The following is a 16,936-nucleotide window of genomic DNA, read 5'->3' as shown; positions in this document are numbered from 1 at the left end:
AGTCGCTGGATTGAACTTATTTCCCTCCTATTATTTGCATATATTTATGTAGTGAAAATTGTTTGAATAAAATTAATTCATTAGTTAGTTAGTTAGTTAGTAGATCAATTAATAATTTTATAATTCACATAAAAAATAATAATTTTATTATATCATAATTAGGATCATTTAATTCTTTCTAACTCAACAATAAACAACAACATATGCAAATAATAAATAAAATATTTACCAATATTCAAATTTTATTTTTAGCTGCAATATTTTAAGTCTAAAAAATTCTTATTTTTTACTTTACTAGAATATCTTGTTCTTTACTTTTCCAGGTTGAATTTCTTGTCCTTTACTTTTCCAGGTTTAATAAAATCTTAAGAATATTACTTTTCATGCGCGCATTTTTCCATATAATCCATGATTTTTCCAGGCATTGCTATTGTATTAATATATAAATTTATAATATTTATTAATGATTGTCCAAAAAAAAAATAGCTCTCAAACACACAGTTATGCAATATTTATCATTCAATCACAGTAGTTCTGAGCCAGGGTCTCTACCGAGACGGCAGTTCATGAATTCGTGATCTGTATAGAGCGTAAACTAACAAAAAAGAAGATGGCACTCGGTGTCTTTTTAGATATCTGGAGCTTTTGACAACATACCCTTCAGTAGTATGTTCAAGTCGCTACGAGAACTCAATGTGCCACCAGTACTCATCCGATGGATTGAGTATATGGTGAGGCACAGAACAGTTCAAGTAGAACTACTGAGGGCAACTGTTAAAAGAGAAGTAGTTAAATGAAACCCCCAAAGTGGGATTTTATCACCTTTACTATGGAACTGTATGCTGAATCCTCTTTTAAAGGAGTTTAAAAATAGGAATATTTATGCCCAGGCTGATGCTGATGACGTCGCAGTGCTGGTCGCGGGTTCAAAAGCATCATTGGTCAGACGCATTGCCAAAATGGGACTACATTTTTCATCAAATGTGATAACGAAAAATTTGAGTTCATTCAAAGAATATGTATATCATAGAATTCACTAATATTTTTAAACGATAAATTCACCATTTTTTGCTATAAAATCATAAGGAGAGTTAAAAAAAATTAGTTATTAAAAAAAAAGTTCGGTTTTTTAATTATAAAAAAAAAACTATACACGGGATTGAACCTAAAATCTTTACACCAACCCCCGGTACTCTAACCGTTACGCTAACATGTCATATTAACAAAATTGCAGTAAAAAATATTTATATACAAAAAAAGTTATGCAAAATAAAAAAAAGCGTTAGTCACTTATGTACTTACTCTCCTGTTTGTGAAACCACATATTTTGTTGTAACTTTTTTTCTACTGAACCAATTTTCGAATTTTTTTTTCAAAATGTAGCTAATGGGGTGTTCTATCCAACTATATAACCTGTTTGAAATTTGGTTGCGAACGGAATTAGTGGTGGGGTTTGAATGTGTCTCGATTCATTCAATTTCGGACTTAAGCATATATTCAACCACTACCGTGGTTGAATGATATATGTATGTATGTATTATCTTCCAATTTTCGGATTTTAATCATGTCAAATCACACTTTATTTCCTTTTGATAGATGTTGCTATTTCTTCGGATGAGTTAAGGGCATAGTAGATTCAATGATTAATATAATAATGAAGTGATTGATTTTGTGTTACGAAACAGATACTGTCAAGAATCGTAAATGTCAACTGACTTAAAGGAATAAATAATAAGATGGTCAACATCACAAATTTTGAATATAGTTTTTTGTCATTTATTCTCTATATTGCTCTGTAATTACATTGAACTTCTTAAATAAGGATTGGTGTATATTACAAGGAAATATATTTCTACAGATATATATATATATATATATATATATATATATATATATATATATATATATATATATATAGTTATCCACATACAGTACTGTTTCGCTGTATCACAGCTCATCAATGCGGCTAGATATATATAGAGATTATTCGTTCCCTTTCTTTCTATTCTTTCTATTCCTTCTTTTTTCTTCTTTTCTTCCTTGCGTCCTTTCCTTTCCTTCTCTTATCTTCTTACCACTAATGTATGCAGGGATGATAGTGGTAGGGTGGGGATATACAAGAGAGCAACGTAAGTTGTACATTTTCTGACCACATAAAAATTCTAGTCAAATTAAAAGAATTTCTATAACTGAATAACCCAGATTAAAATTTAAATCTGAAACCCTTTTAACATAGATATGTCAAATTCACATTCCCCTGCTAATTGTTCGTATACGCACTAGTATGTTTAAGATTTATGGCAGCTATCTCACACGCGCACAAATATTACAGATCTTTCTAGTCTTCAATTACCCTTATCTCGGTTTTTAACATCCCTATCCTTTCCCATTCATTCTTATATTTCAACACAGACTCAAATCCAAACACTTATTGGGTCTTATTTGCATACAATCAAATCTTATGTTTTACAACATTTGACGGAACCTCCTAATATTAACTCACTGTGACAAGGGAGACCTAGTATTTTCATTGCAAACTTTACTGCATCGCCTGAAGTGGTCTCTAGTTACTAGTAACTAGCTGACCGAAACATGTTCATGACTGTGTAGGTACATATTTCTGCTTAAGTAAAAACAAATATATATATATATATATATATATATATATATATATAGTCATCTACATACACTACTGTTTCGCTGTTTCACAGCTCATCAGTGCGGCTAGACAAGCAACTACCTCAAACCAGGATCGAAACCCAATCGCCCAAACGAGAGTCGGAGTTTCTAATCGTTGCGCAGTACGGCTGTTGCTATGCGGGCAGTGAATTAACAATGTTTTTACATTGTCCATTGTGTATAGTATATATTTATACATACATATATATATATATATATATATATATATATATATATATATTTTAAACAATTAACTTAGTACCTTCCGAGAAAAAAAAACAACTGAATGTTATTCTAAACTTCATCCCCCCCTCTCTCTCTCTCTCTCTCTCTCTCTCTCTATATATATATATATATATATATATATATATATATATAGAGAGAGAGAGAGAGACATATATATATATATATATATATATATATATATATATATATATAGAGAGAGAGAGAGAGAGAGAGAGAGAGAGTTAGACAGAGAGTGAGGAAGTGAAATTTAGAATGACATTAATTTGGATTTACTTGGCAGGCACTAAATTAATTGTTTAAAACCTAGCATATATTGATGTGATAATCATATCTTATTTCATATATAAATCTGACGCTCTTTGCTAGCAGTAATCACCATGCAATATTTCAGCCTGATTCAAATAAACGCAGAGTAAGGAAGCAAAATTTACAATGAACATTAATGTGTTATTTCTCAGCATCCACTGAGTCAATTGTTTTGAAACCTTGCATAAACTGATGTCATAATCATATTTAACATTATTATCCTCATCTTTTCGGAAACTTCTGCACATATGCGTAATCAAAAAAGCAAACGTAAAAGAGTCTGTGATTTGCTGAGTACACTCATTACACCAAAAGAGTTCCACAATATTTTGTTTATAATGTAAAGAATATATAATGTACTGAATACAATGATTATAAGCATTACTATTACGAAGAATCAACAAAAAAGTGTACCAAAGCTTTTACTGAGGCTCTCAAACCACAAATTCTAAACGATCCAAACAAATCCATGAAAAGGTTTGTGGTAGACAACAAAATCATTAGAAATGCATTAAAATATGATTTGATTAAAAAAAAAACGTTTACCAGAACACAAAAACACTAATTGACAACATCTATAAAAATATCTTTCTCAAATTATGGCTTTTGGTATTATCGTTTCTGGTGGGGAAAGGGGCTTATAAAATAAAAAGATCTGGAAAATGCAATAAAATTATTACCTAGTTCAAGAAAGTCATCTACTATAACAATCTTTTTAGATAAAAAGATCAACAGTGAAGATCTGAATTGCAAAAATGACAGAAAAAAAACACCCAGCTCAAATTATTGCTTTTGCCGTTGTGACGAAAAGAAAAAATATATATAAATTTCTAACAAGTTGTTGAACAAATCAATGGAAATATTTTCACAAAAATATGAGATACCAGGTATTGAAGTAAACTACCAGATAGTAATTATCTTTGTATATAGGATAGTGTTCAAGCCAACACAGCTGGAATTATTTCTACAATTTTGGTGAATCATGTCTATGGCCGCATCCTTCAAATAGTGATGTCAACTATCGTAAAGGTCCAATTAAAGGAGTATGGGAAAAGTTGTCATAGAAATATGTAAGGAATAGTTTTTTACAAGGTGTTTACTACTTATCAAGGCCTGAAATCCACTCGGGGATAAGAGTTATTGCGTGTACAGTACGTTAGTGTTTGAGATTTGACAAATTGTCTTACTTAAGGGGGCGGTTCATCAGGCATTTGTTTATGTTAGATTTGAAGATATCCAGGTTGTAGTCAGGTGGGAAACATGAAAACGGAACAGAGTTCCACAGGCGTGCACTTCTAAGAAAGAAGCCTTGTTCATAGAATCTATGTTTTGATTTTGGCACGAATAAAGAGTGAGAAAAATTTTTGACAGTGGTTTCAGCGAGACGGGTGTTTTTCGTGAAAGATTGGCGAGGGGGACCAGGGATTGGAGCTCAGACGAGCACTTGCCATGGGAGTAACGATAAAACAAAGACAGGCTTGCAACGTTTCTTTTGTGGAAGAGAGGTTGCAGGGAAGAGAAAAGGGCATCCCCCACTAAGCCACGAAGTCTATTTTGTACTCTGTCAAGGCAGGATAGGCTGTTTTTAGCAGCTCCAGCCCAGATATGGCAGCAGAACTCCATCCTTGGACGTACTTAGCTTTTATATAGATACATAATTGCATCAGTAGTGAGATATCTTCTAGAGCAGTAGAAGGATCCCACCATTTTTCCAGCGACCTTGGCAACAGAATTGATGCACGTGTTCCATTTCAGGTTAGGAGTAAAAGTCAAACCCAGAAGCTTATCAAAACATGGGGCTTCCCCTAGACGAGAGCCATCCATCACAATTGATGCCAGATGGGGATCAGAGCGTTGATGATGTAAAGATAATAGCTTGGTTTTAGATGCATTAAAAGTAACCAGCCAATTCTTCCCTCACTGTACCACGCGCTCAACATCAGAGGAGAGAGAATTAGAGAGAACTTTGCCATTTACGGCCTTTGATGTGTTGCCATAGATGGTCGTGTCATCAGCATAGATCTCAACGAATGATTTAAGTAAGTGCTTTGGGAGATCATTGATGTAGATCAGGAAGTGAGTTGGGCCCAGGATGGACCTCTGAGGGACTTTTTTTTTACATGGGAGTCACCACTTATCAAGGCCCAGGAGCCACTCGGGGATAAGGGTTATTATGTGTGCAGTAATCAATGGGATAGTAGCGTAGTAATAATTAGTATTGGGGATTTGATAAGGTGTCATTACATAAGGGGGCCGTTCATCAGGAATTTGTTTGTGTTGGACTTGAAGACATCCAAGTTGAATTCGGGGGGGGGGGACAGGCAAGCGACAGAGAGTTCCACAGCCATGCACTTCTATGATAGAAGCTTTGTTCATGGAATCTACGTTTTGATTTAGGCACGAATAAAGTGTGGGGAAATTATTGACAGTGGTTTCAGCTAGTCGGGTGTTTTTCATGAAAGAATGGCGGGGGAGGGACCAGAGAATAGAGCTCAGACGAGCACTTGCCATAGAAATAACGATAAAACAGAGACAGGCTTGCAACGTCTCTTCTGTGGGAGAGAGGTTGCAGGGAAGAGAAAAGGGCATCCCCCACCAAGCCACGAAGTCTATTTTGTACTCTGTCAAGGCAGGATAGACTGTTTTTAGCAGCTCCTGCCCAGATTTGGCAGCAGTACTCCATCCTTGGACGTACTTAGCTTTTATACAGATAGAGAATTGCATCCTTAGTGAGATATCTTCTGGAGCGGTAGAAGGATCCCACCATTTTCCCAGCGACCTTGGCCACAGACTAGATGTATGTGTTGCAGTTCAGATCAGGAGTAAAGATCAAGCCCAGAAGCTTATCAAAACATGGGTCCTCCCCTAGACGAGAATCATTCATTTCAATCGATGCCAGATGGGCGTCAGAGCGTTTATGATGTAATGATAGGAGCTTGGTCTTAGATACATTAAAGGTAACCAGCCACCTCTTCCCCCACTGAACCATGTGCTCAAGATCAGAGGAGAGAGGATCAGAGAGAACTTTGCCATTTACGGCCTTTGATGTGTTGCCATTGATAGTCGTGTCATCAGCATAGATGTCAACGAATGATTTAAGTATGTGTTTTGGGAGATAATTGATGTAGATCAAGAAGAGAGTTGGGCCCAGGATGGACCCCTTAGGGATTCCAGCATTAATACTGTGGGCCTCTGATTTCTGCCCATCAACCACTACTCTTATGAGCCTATCAGAGAGAAATAATTTAATGATAGAGAAAACATTTCCAGTTCTACCGTAGCTGGAAATCTTGTGAAGTAGGCCTTTGGTATGTCAAGAGCAATTGCCCTAGAAATGAAGCCTTTGTCGAGAGATTCGATAATTCTATGCGATATAACTGTTAGCACGTCAGCTGTAGATCTAGCAGAACGGAAACCATATTGCGTGTCACTTTGAAAGTTATTTCTGCTGAGGTGGTTGACTATTTCTCTATTTAATATGGATTCCAGCAACTTACTCATGACACTCAGGAGACTTATTGGTCTGTATTGAGAGGGAGATGACTTATCACCTGAATTCTTAAATACAGGACATACTGATGAGGTTTTCTAGGTTGTTGGAAAGCACTTCTCCTTAAGACAACGCTTAAACAGTTTTGTAAGTATGGGAGCAAGTTCTGGTTGTAGCTTTTTTAACACTATAATTGGGATGCCATCACGGCCAGTTGCTTTACTGGAATCAAGGTTCTTGATTAGCTTGGCGACCTCATGCACAGATATTTGTATGTTACCTCGCGTGTTGTCTGTTATAGGAGGAAATACGGGGAGTTGATGGCCTTTGTCGCATAGGGTAGGATTTGCTGCAAAGTTCTTGGCAAATAGTTTGGCCTTGTCGGATGCTGACGAGATGAGCTCTGAACCATTGATGATGGTTGGGATAGAACACACGCTTCTGTTTAGGATCCTATTTACTATTTGCCAGAACTGGTGGGAACCAAGCCGCTACTCAGCTACTTTGGATTTAACGGATTGAGCATATAGCTCTCTTGAATTTATTATTACTCTTTTACAGTGGTTACTGGCACTCCAGCCTTAATACTGAGGGTCTCTGATTTCTGCCCATCAACCACTACTCTTATGAACCTATCAGAGAGAAATGATTTCAGGATTGAGAAAACATTTACAGTTATACCGTAGCTTGAAATCTTGTGAAGTAGGCCCTTATGGCATACCTTATCGACGGCTTTTGATATGCCAAGAGCAATTGCCCTAGAAAGGAAGCCTTTGTCAAGAGATTCACTAATCCTATGATTATGCAAGTTTCAGTCCCTGACTCAAAATATTGTAAGTTTTGTTTTCTCAGCCTATATATATATATATATATATATATATATATATATATATATATATATATATATATATATATATATATATATATATATAGTAAGTTATAAAATATGTATGACGATTAAGCTACACTGAATATTCCGCGTTCCATCCACTCGAGGACTATTCAGGCTTATGCGCGAATGTTGTAGTTTTCTATCATTTTTATATACGGACCTTCTATTGAGATTTTTGTTAGCCAATTAGCTTTCTATCGGACAAAGGCCTATTTGACCTCTGGTTGACCTGTTCATTTGTGTGTGCTCTATTTAGCCTGGATATCTAGTTTCTGGACCTGTTTTAAATCTAGGTTATGTTTTTTTATGTTAGTTTATATATAAATATATATATATATATATATATGTACATACATATATGCATATATATACATATATATACATACATATATGTGTGATCGTTTATGTATATTCATGTTTATTTAATTTATTTATTTGTTCATTTTCTATTGTTCTTTTTTAGTTTTCAAACTATTTTGTATCGCTATCCTAGAGTAAATTTTATCTTGTGAACACAGTTGTTCGCTATTTCACTTCTACAGTTTAATAGATGTTGGGGTTCTTTAAAGTACAGGATAGCAAATTTTTCATGAAGGCATAATCTACATGGATCGTCTAGGTCCCTACACGTGGTAGCTTGTCTTATTATTTTCCATTCGACTACCGGCGAATGTCCGCTTTCCTTGAGTACCCAGTATTTATTTGCTAGCGTTGTTTTCATACGGTGTTTTTTATTGTCATGCATCCCCCCCATTGTTTTATCACCGACCCCACCCCCCAAAAAATGATACCAAAGGGCCGAGAAGGGTCAATAAGGACTGAAAGACCAAGGAACGAGCGCCAACCAGACCTCGGCTTGACAAGCACAAAGAGAACTGGGACCTACCAGCGAGAAATCAATTGTAAGCGGCTGTTGCGATGATGCAAATTCATTTGCAAATGCTATTGAAGGAGGTGGAGAGGGCTGGACGTCTGAGGAGACTTGTTGTCAATCAGCTTCCAGAGAATACCACAGGTTTCCAATCAGATCGTTTGTTCACTTGTGTGAAAGCTCCATGTGAGCCAATAATAATAATAATAATAATAATAATAATAATAATAATAATAATAATAATAATAATAATACTAAACCAACCCCGCACAAGAACAACCATACTAGAAATAAAAATACTAATAACGAACAAGATAAATGCAACTGTAGACACCGCACACTTTGCCCACTTCAAAATAAATGTCTAACCAAAAGGGTAGTCTACCAGGCCACAATATTTGCGAAAGAAACCCGAATAACAAGAAATATCATGTAGATATGACATCCTTAGATTTCAAAACTCGATATTATGACCACAAAAGTACATTCAACAATAAAAAAAACACCGTATGAAAACAACGCTAGCAAATAAATACTGAGTACTCAAGGAAAGCGGACATTCGCCGGTAGTCGAATGGAAAATACTAAGACAAGTTACAACGTGTAGGGACCTAGATGACCCATGTAGGTTATGCCTTCATGAAAAATTTGCTATCCTGTACTTTAAAGAACCCCAACATTTATTAAACTGTAGAAGTAAAATAGCGAACAACTGTATTCACAAGTTAAAATTTACTCTAGGATAGCGATACAAAATAGTTTGAAAACTAAAAAAAACAATAGAAAATAAACAATTAAATAAATAAAATAAACATGAATATACATAAACGATCACACATATATATATATGTATATATATATATATATGTTTGCATATATGTATGTAAATATATATATTTATATATAAACTAACATTAAAAAAACAATAACCTAGATTTAAAACAGGTCCAGAAACTAAATATCCAGGCTAAATAGAGCCCACACAAAGGAACAGGTCAACCAGAGGTCAAATAGGCCTTTGTCCGATAAGTGCGTGTTCATTGGCTGATAGGAAGGGCGTAGTGGATACTAGAAAGCTGATTGGCTAACTAAAATCTCAATAGAAGGTCCGTATATAAAAACGACAGACAACCACAAAATTCGCGCATAAGCCTGAAAAGTCCTAGAGTGGATGAAACGCGGAATATTTAGCGTAGCTTAATCGCTATATATATTTTATAACTTACTAACTAGCTCAACCTTCGTATTGAGCACTTTTAAAGTAAACACTTAAAGTTTATGCATAAATTTATACTTTCGTATATTAATTTTATGTGAGTAAATGAAGTAGTTATATATATATATATATATATATATATATATATATATATATATATGATTATCCGGATATTTGGACTAATAAAATAGGTTCTCTGACTAGGGCTGTACTGCCTCATCTAACAATATGAACAGCCTTTGACACAAATCGGGTAATGAACAAATGTAATACGTAATTGCATAAGGTTCCGTTTTGTACTTCGTTAATGATTGCATTTTCATGCATTTCCGTTATTTAATTGGGTTAATATAATAAAAGAAAAAGATTAGGGGAGGGTTCGATTTTCACCAGTTTACATCAATGCTGAAAAGATCCAAATTTCGAAATCGCCCACGATTTCTTAGAAGACTTCAACAACGTATTCAGACTTACAATTAATTCCACATGTCGCTTGCTGGTGCTTTTGAAATATAAGCTAAAACATCTATCATTCGTCTATATTTTGATCCGTTCTGCATTTATGGATAATATGTGTTCAGTCTGTAACAGAATATTTGTTGTTCTCAACCGCATTAAGCCATAATAATGTTGCATTTCAGTATTAAACCTAAATTATCGCAGCTTTCATAAAGATATATTTGTAAATAATATCCTTATTATTTTAAAAAGTCGGTAAAATGCAGGTTATAAAAAATAAAGTATTGTTTATAATCAATTTTTGTAAAATGTCACCTTAAAAGATTGAATCCTCCCTTTCTGTTTTTTTTTCTTCGCCATTTCTTGTGGCGTGTAGTCACAGAAAGGTGAAGTCCGTCGTATGCTGTTTAAACGGTGAAATATACTCAATATATTCAAGTTTGTTCAGAACAGATCAAAGTTATAGCTCGGTAACTTGAACGAATATATAGTTAAATCTCTGCTCATTTTTTAATTAAATACTAATGCTTATAATCCCTATTCGTGTATTACTGTGTCTTGAACGGATACCATAATGCTTAATACAGTTCACCTTATAATTTCAGCCAGATTGGACCAGTAGTTTCCGCGGAAAAGTGGAATGGATATACAGACACAAAAACAAATAACATCTAAATAAATCGCGATATATTCAAACAGTCGGCGGGATGAACCAGCGGATAAAGAAGTCAGGCTCATTCCCGTGGGGTCCGATTTCGAATCTCGCTTGATTCAGCCACTCTGATGAGTCGTAGACGACGAAACACGTGTCAGTGGATAATTATATTTTAAAAAACCAATATATATATATATATATATATATATATATATCGCTCTCCATGTGGGGGTACCAAATTGGTTAAAGGGAAAATTATTCCCAACTCATATTTAGGTAAAAATGCACTTTCGTAAATAATTGAATCACTCCAAATGTATCACAAAAACAAATAACATCTATCTATCTATCTATCTATCTATCTATCTATCTATCTATCTATCTATCTCTCTCTCTCTCTCTATATATATATATATATACATCTATCTATCTATCTATCTATCTATCTATCTATCTACCTATCTATCTATATATATATATATAACGTGAAAGAGATGTTAATACTTCTTAATCATAAATTAAGATACATTCAATCAGCAATTTGGCATAAAAGCCTATATATATATATATATATATATATATATATATATATATATATATATATATATATAGGAAAGCAATAACAATGCAAAATGAAGTCACAATATATATATTGCTAAATATAGAATGGTTCATTTATTCACTAAGTGTATACAAACGTTTAGTTGGGGGATAGAAGTGACTTTTTATGCCAAGGCATTTTGAAGCCTAATGCTTCTCATCAGAAGATAAAGAGGATGCTTGGTAACATAATGGGAATGCGACGTCTAGCGTGGGATTCATTAGCAGTGAAATAAATCAATAAATTATAGATGATGTTGGGAGGAGGTATATCGAATTCTAAGACAAAAGAGGAGTAACTCAGTAAGCTATATATATATATATATATATATATATATATATATATATATATATATATATACGTAGATTTGTTGTTTATTTTTTAAACGATAATACGATTAGCTTAGCGTCTTCACCTTGAAGACCGAGTTTCTTAGAAAATCGCCCTTATTTTTATTTGAACGTAAACAAATAATATGTTTATTTATTTGTATATTATTTTTTTAAACAGTAATCTACGGACATGCATGTTTCGGGCCCTACTGAAGAGGGGTATGGCCCCGAAACAAGCATGTTCGAAGATTACTGTTTTTAATACACACACACACACACACACACACACACACACACACACACACACACACACACACACACACACACACACACACATATATATATACGGAATATATATATGCAATAAGTAATGCCCCTGATCCACTTCTCATAGAAGTAGAGCAACGAAACTTGGCACAGTTATTAGTCTTTCTCTACATAGGAACCACCCAGTTATGCATTTCTCCATCGTTTGATGCAGCTCTGGAGACCGTTTTTGTAGAACATCCCAGGTTGGTCTTCCAACCACGACATGACTTCAGAAATCAAGGCTGCATCATCTGGGAAACGCTTTTCTTTCAAAAACAACTTCATGACGGAGAAGAGGTGAAAGTCAGAGGATGCAAGGTCAGGAGAGTAGGGAGGATGGGGAAGGATTTCATAACCACACGCCCGTGCTTCTGATCTGGCGACATGCGAGTTGTGGACCGGAGTGTTGTCCTGCAGGAAGAGGGTACCTTTGCTGATCTTGCCCCGCCTCTTGATTTTGATAGCTTCCCTTAATTTCCTCAAAAGTGAAGCATAATAGGCTCCTGTAATTGTGGTACCCTTTACCAGGAAATCTGTCATCACTACTCCGTACTGGTATCAGAAGACTGTGAGGATGACCTTGCCAGCCGAGAGCTGCACCCTTGCCTTCTTTGGAGGTGGAGTCCAAGTGCTTCCACTGCATTGACTGGGCTTTGATCTCTGGATCATAGTGATGGACCCAGGTTTCATCCTGTGTAATCAGTCTTTTGAAAAACTTTGATTCGTCTTCTTGGCACATCTCCAAATTCATCCTCTAGCAATCGACGCATTCTCGCTTCTGGAATGGTGTGAGCAACCTGGTAATCCATCTGGCAGACACCTTATGCATATGCAAATGGTCATGAATGATAGTTTCCACAGACCCTGTACTAATCTTGACATATTGGGCTATTTGGCGAATAGTAATGCGTCGATCTTCCAAAATGGCAGCCTCACCTGTACGGACAGATGCCTCATCGATGGTAGAAGGGGCGACCAGGTCTGGGAGCTGTTTCTACAGACTTCCGGCCATGTTTGAATTCACAATGCCAGCGTTTTACAAGGTCATATGATGGAGCATTATCACCATAAGTTTCTATCGTTTCATCAAAAGTCTCCTGTGGTGTGCGTCCTTTAAAATACAAAAACCGGATCACTGCTCGACATTCAACAGGCTCCATTTCACACCTGACTCAGTTCAAACACCTGTAAAACAGAAATCACAATTAGTTCAGAGCTGTAATTTGCCACATAACCCGTAGAATTATAAATCATTGCACATGCAAAATTTCAGCTTGATCAAACAAGTAGAAGTGGGTCAGGGGCATTACTTATTACACGCCCCTCGTGTATATATATATATTTAGACGACCCATGTAAATTATACCTCCATGAAAAATTTTCTATCCTGTACTTTAAAGAACCTCAAAATCTATTAAACTGTAGGCGGGAAATAGCAAACAACTGTGTTCACAAAATAAAACCTACTCTAGGATAGCGATACAAAATAGCTTTAAAACTAACAATAACAATAGAAAGCAAACAAATAAATAAATTAAATAAACATGAATATACATAAACGATCACACACATATATGCATATATATATATATATATATATGCATATATGTGTGTGATCGTTTATGTATATAAATATACCTATGTGTACACAATAATGCACATATATATACATATATATATATATGTATATATATATGTGCATTATTGTGTACACATAGGTATATTTATATGCATAAAAAAAGGAGAACGGTCACCTAAAACCACTAACCTAGTACTAAAACAGATCCTTTGTTTGATAAATTGCATGCCCATTGGCTGATAGGAAGGGGCGCGGTGGATACTAGAAAGCTGATTGGCCAACTAGAAATCCTCAACATATATAAAAACAAGAAGCAACGACAGAATTCGCTCATAAGCCTGACGAATCCTATAGTTGGATGAAACGCAGAATATTCAGTGTAGCATAATCGCCATATATATTTTATAAATTACTATATATATATATATATATATATATATATATATATATATATATATATATATATATATATACGGTCTTTGCTAATCAAGCCAGAGATGGCTCATGTTACCGGGTTCGAATCCGTCGACTGGTGTTAGTCGTGACACCCTGCATGAATGGATGAAACACTAGTGTCTGTAGGTATTTAATTATTAAAATAAAAAAAAAAATTATGGCAGCCCCTTTAAGAAACTCGTATGTTATCGATGAGCACTTTCAGTTGAATTAAGTCGATCAATTTAGCTCTTATGCATAGATCATCGTATAACGATTAGATCACTGTCTGACTGACGTAAAGAACATTTAAAATTAAAATGTTTAAATTCAACGTTATTTCACGCGGTTAATGGTAGCCGAATAGATACGGTCTTTTCTAATCGAGCCAGAGATGTACTGAAGATTTCCGAAAGGATGAAAAACTAGCGTGTGTAGGTATTTAATTATTATAGTAAAAAAAAATAATTATATATATATTTGTTTGTGTATTGATATTCATATTAAAAACCTTTTTTCTATTTTTTTTTTTGCTTGCCTCCCCACAAGGCCAGAATTAGACATAAGGTCGGTTTTTAATATGGGTAACACCAGCTGCTGGTTAATAACAAAAATAAAAACTGCATCAGTCATGAAAGATTTCTCCTCCATTAAGCGAGACCAAAAAAAGAAACAAAAGGTGAGAAAGTGAAGTGCTACATCAGAACAGATATTACACTTTGATCATGGCCTGAAGGCCAAGAACCATCTTTCATTTATTTATCTATATTTTATTTACTGGCCTCCCCACGAGGGCAAAGTTTGACATAAGGCCGGTTTTTATGTGGAGGAAACCAGCTCCCCTAAAAAGAGGCACTGGTTAGTAACAAAACTAACAAATGTGTCAGTCATGAATGATTTCTCCTCCATTAACCGAGACAAAACAGTGTAGTGCCGCATCAGAACAGATATTACACTTTAATCTTAGTCCGAAAGCCAAGAAAGATAAAAGGCAAGCTTTTTTTCTCTTCAATTTAAAAAAAATACAACTTTGTTATACATGAGTCCTGGAATTGTATTCATCTGCAAAAGATTGAGCTAATTTGCATATTCTTTCAGACATTCACTTTAATTAATTCCGCATTAGTTTTTTCGATTTTCTCATGGGATGATCATCTTTAGTTAATTATTACGTGCAATTATATTCATACAGATATTCTACATAATTTATACTTGCGTAATATTTACGTAAAAAGCTATAGTAAACAAAAATTCTTTCTATATATATATATATATATATATATATATATATATATATATATATATATATATATATATATATATATATATATATATATATTTGTTTTAAAAAATAATGCCTACCAAACGCGTCTCTTTGTTTTTGGTCAACAGACATGCAACTTAATATATAGGGTATTCAAACCCATGCAGAACTTTATATTTGTGTTTCAGCCGGGGAAAATTGGCGCAAAAGTGTGAAAATCCGAGAATTGAAATTTGCCAACTGAAGGTCAAACGACGGCATCACAAATATGCATGCGTAACGTAATAGCTATTAGTTCATGTTTTAATTTTTAGCCTCGCAGCAAACATATCTTCATAGCTGAAGCATTAACGTCAAAGAAAAAAAGTAAATCGTACGCTAAACGTTTTGGTTTCGATTCTTCGTAATGGCGCACGAACCACTATTTCTTTTTTTTAAAACTTTTTAAATCAATACTATATATTGGGTTCAGCATAATATAATAATAAATACGAAATCAGCATTTGTCATAATATCATATTTAAGTGTATTTTATAAACGGGCAATGTCGGGAAGCCTGCTCATATATATATATATATATATATATATATATATATATATATATATATATATATATATACTTTGACAAAAACATTGAACCAGGAAGGACACCCCTGATAGTTTTGATATCCTAAGGGATATTTAACACAAGCGTAAATTGTAAACTGAATTCCTATGATGGATGCGAAATTCAAAGATTCACTATTTGAATTGTACCAATTCCAGGCAGAGCAAAATCTTGCGTTTCAAAAGCAGCAAATTCAACAAGTAGAAAGAGAAGAGATATTTAAAAAAGCATTTGAAGAAAAAATGCTTCAACAACAGAAACGCTTCGAGGAAATATTGATGAAAACACAGGAGGAACAAAGAAAAATTCTGGAGGCGACACAGTTATTAAAGCGGACGATAATCATAACGCATTTTCGCAAACAGCTGTGCGAGCCGCTATTGAAAATTTCAATTATAATCCAGAAGACGATGTCACTTTCGTCCAGTACTATAGACGATATGAAGTATTTTTATATCGGCTTGTGGTACCTGGTTAGACGCAAAAAAAGTTAGGCTTTTTCTAAGGAAATTGGAAACAGCCGAGCATATAAAGTTCGCGAATTTTATTCTCCCAAAAAAGAACAGTGAGTTGAGCTTCTAAGAAACAACTACGCTACTTACAGAACTGTTTTCTGCAAAAACGTCTCTTTTTCATAGACGATATAACTGTATGAATGTTACTAGAAGAGAGAAAGACGACTACACTACTTATGCAAGTATAGTGAACAAGCATTGCGACAATTTTAAACTGGATGAATTATCATCAGATAATTTTAAATGTTTAATATTTGTGCAAAGGCTTGTCTTAAATATAGACCCTGAAATCAGGCGTCGTGTTTTAAATAAACTCGAAAACGAACCGGATTTAAAACTACAAAACTTAGCGGAAGACTGTGAACGGTTTATTGCGTTAAAACAAGACAGTCGTGACATAGAGGAAAACGGAGTGTTACATATTAAAAAGATCCAACAAAAGAAAAATTCGACTTCAAAAAATAACCAGAGTAACAAACA

This window comes from Euprymna scolopes, chromosome 1, assembly GCF_053919585.1.
Source record: "Euprymna scolopes isolate OS-2025 chromosome 1, ASM5391958v1, whole genome shotgun sequence".
NCBI lineage: Eukaryota > Metazoa > Mollusca > Cephalopoda > Sepiida > Sepiolidae > Euprymna > Euprymna scolopes.
Note: the sequence above shows the minus strand (reverse complement) of the source record.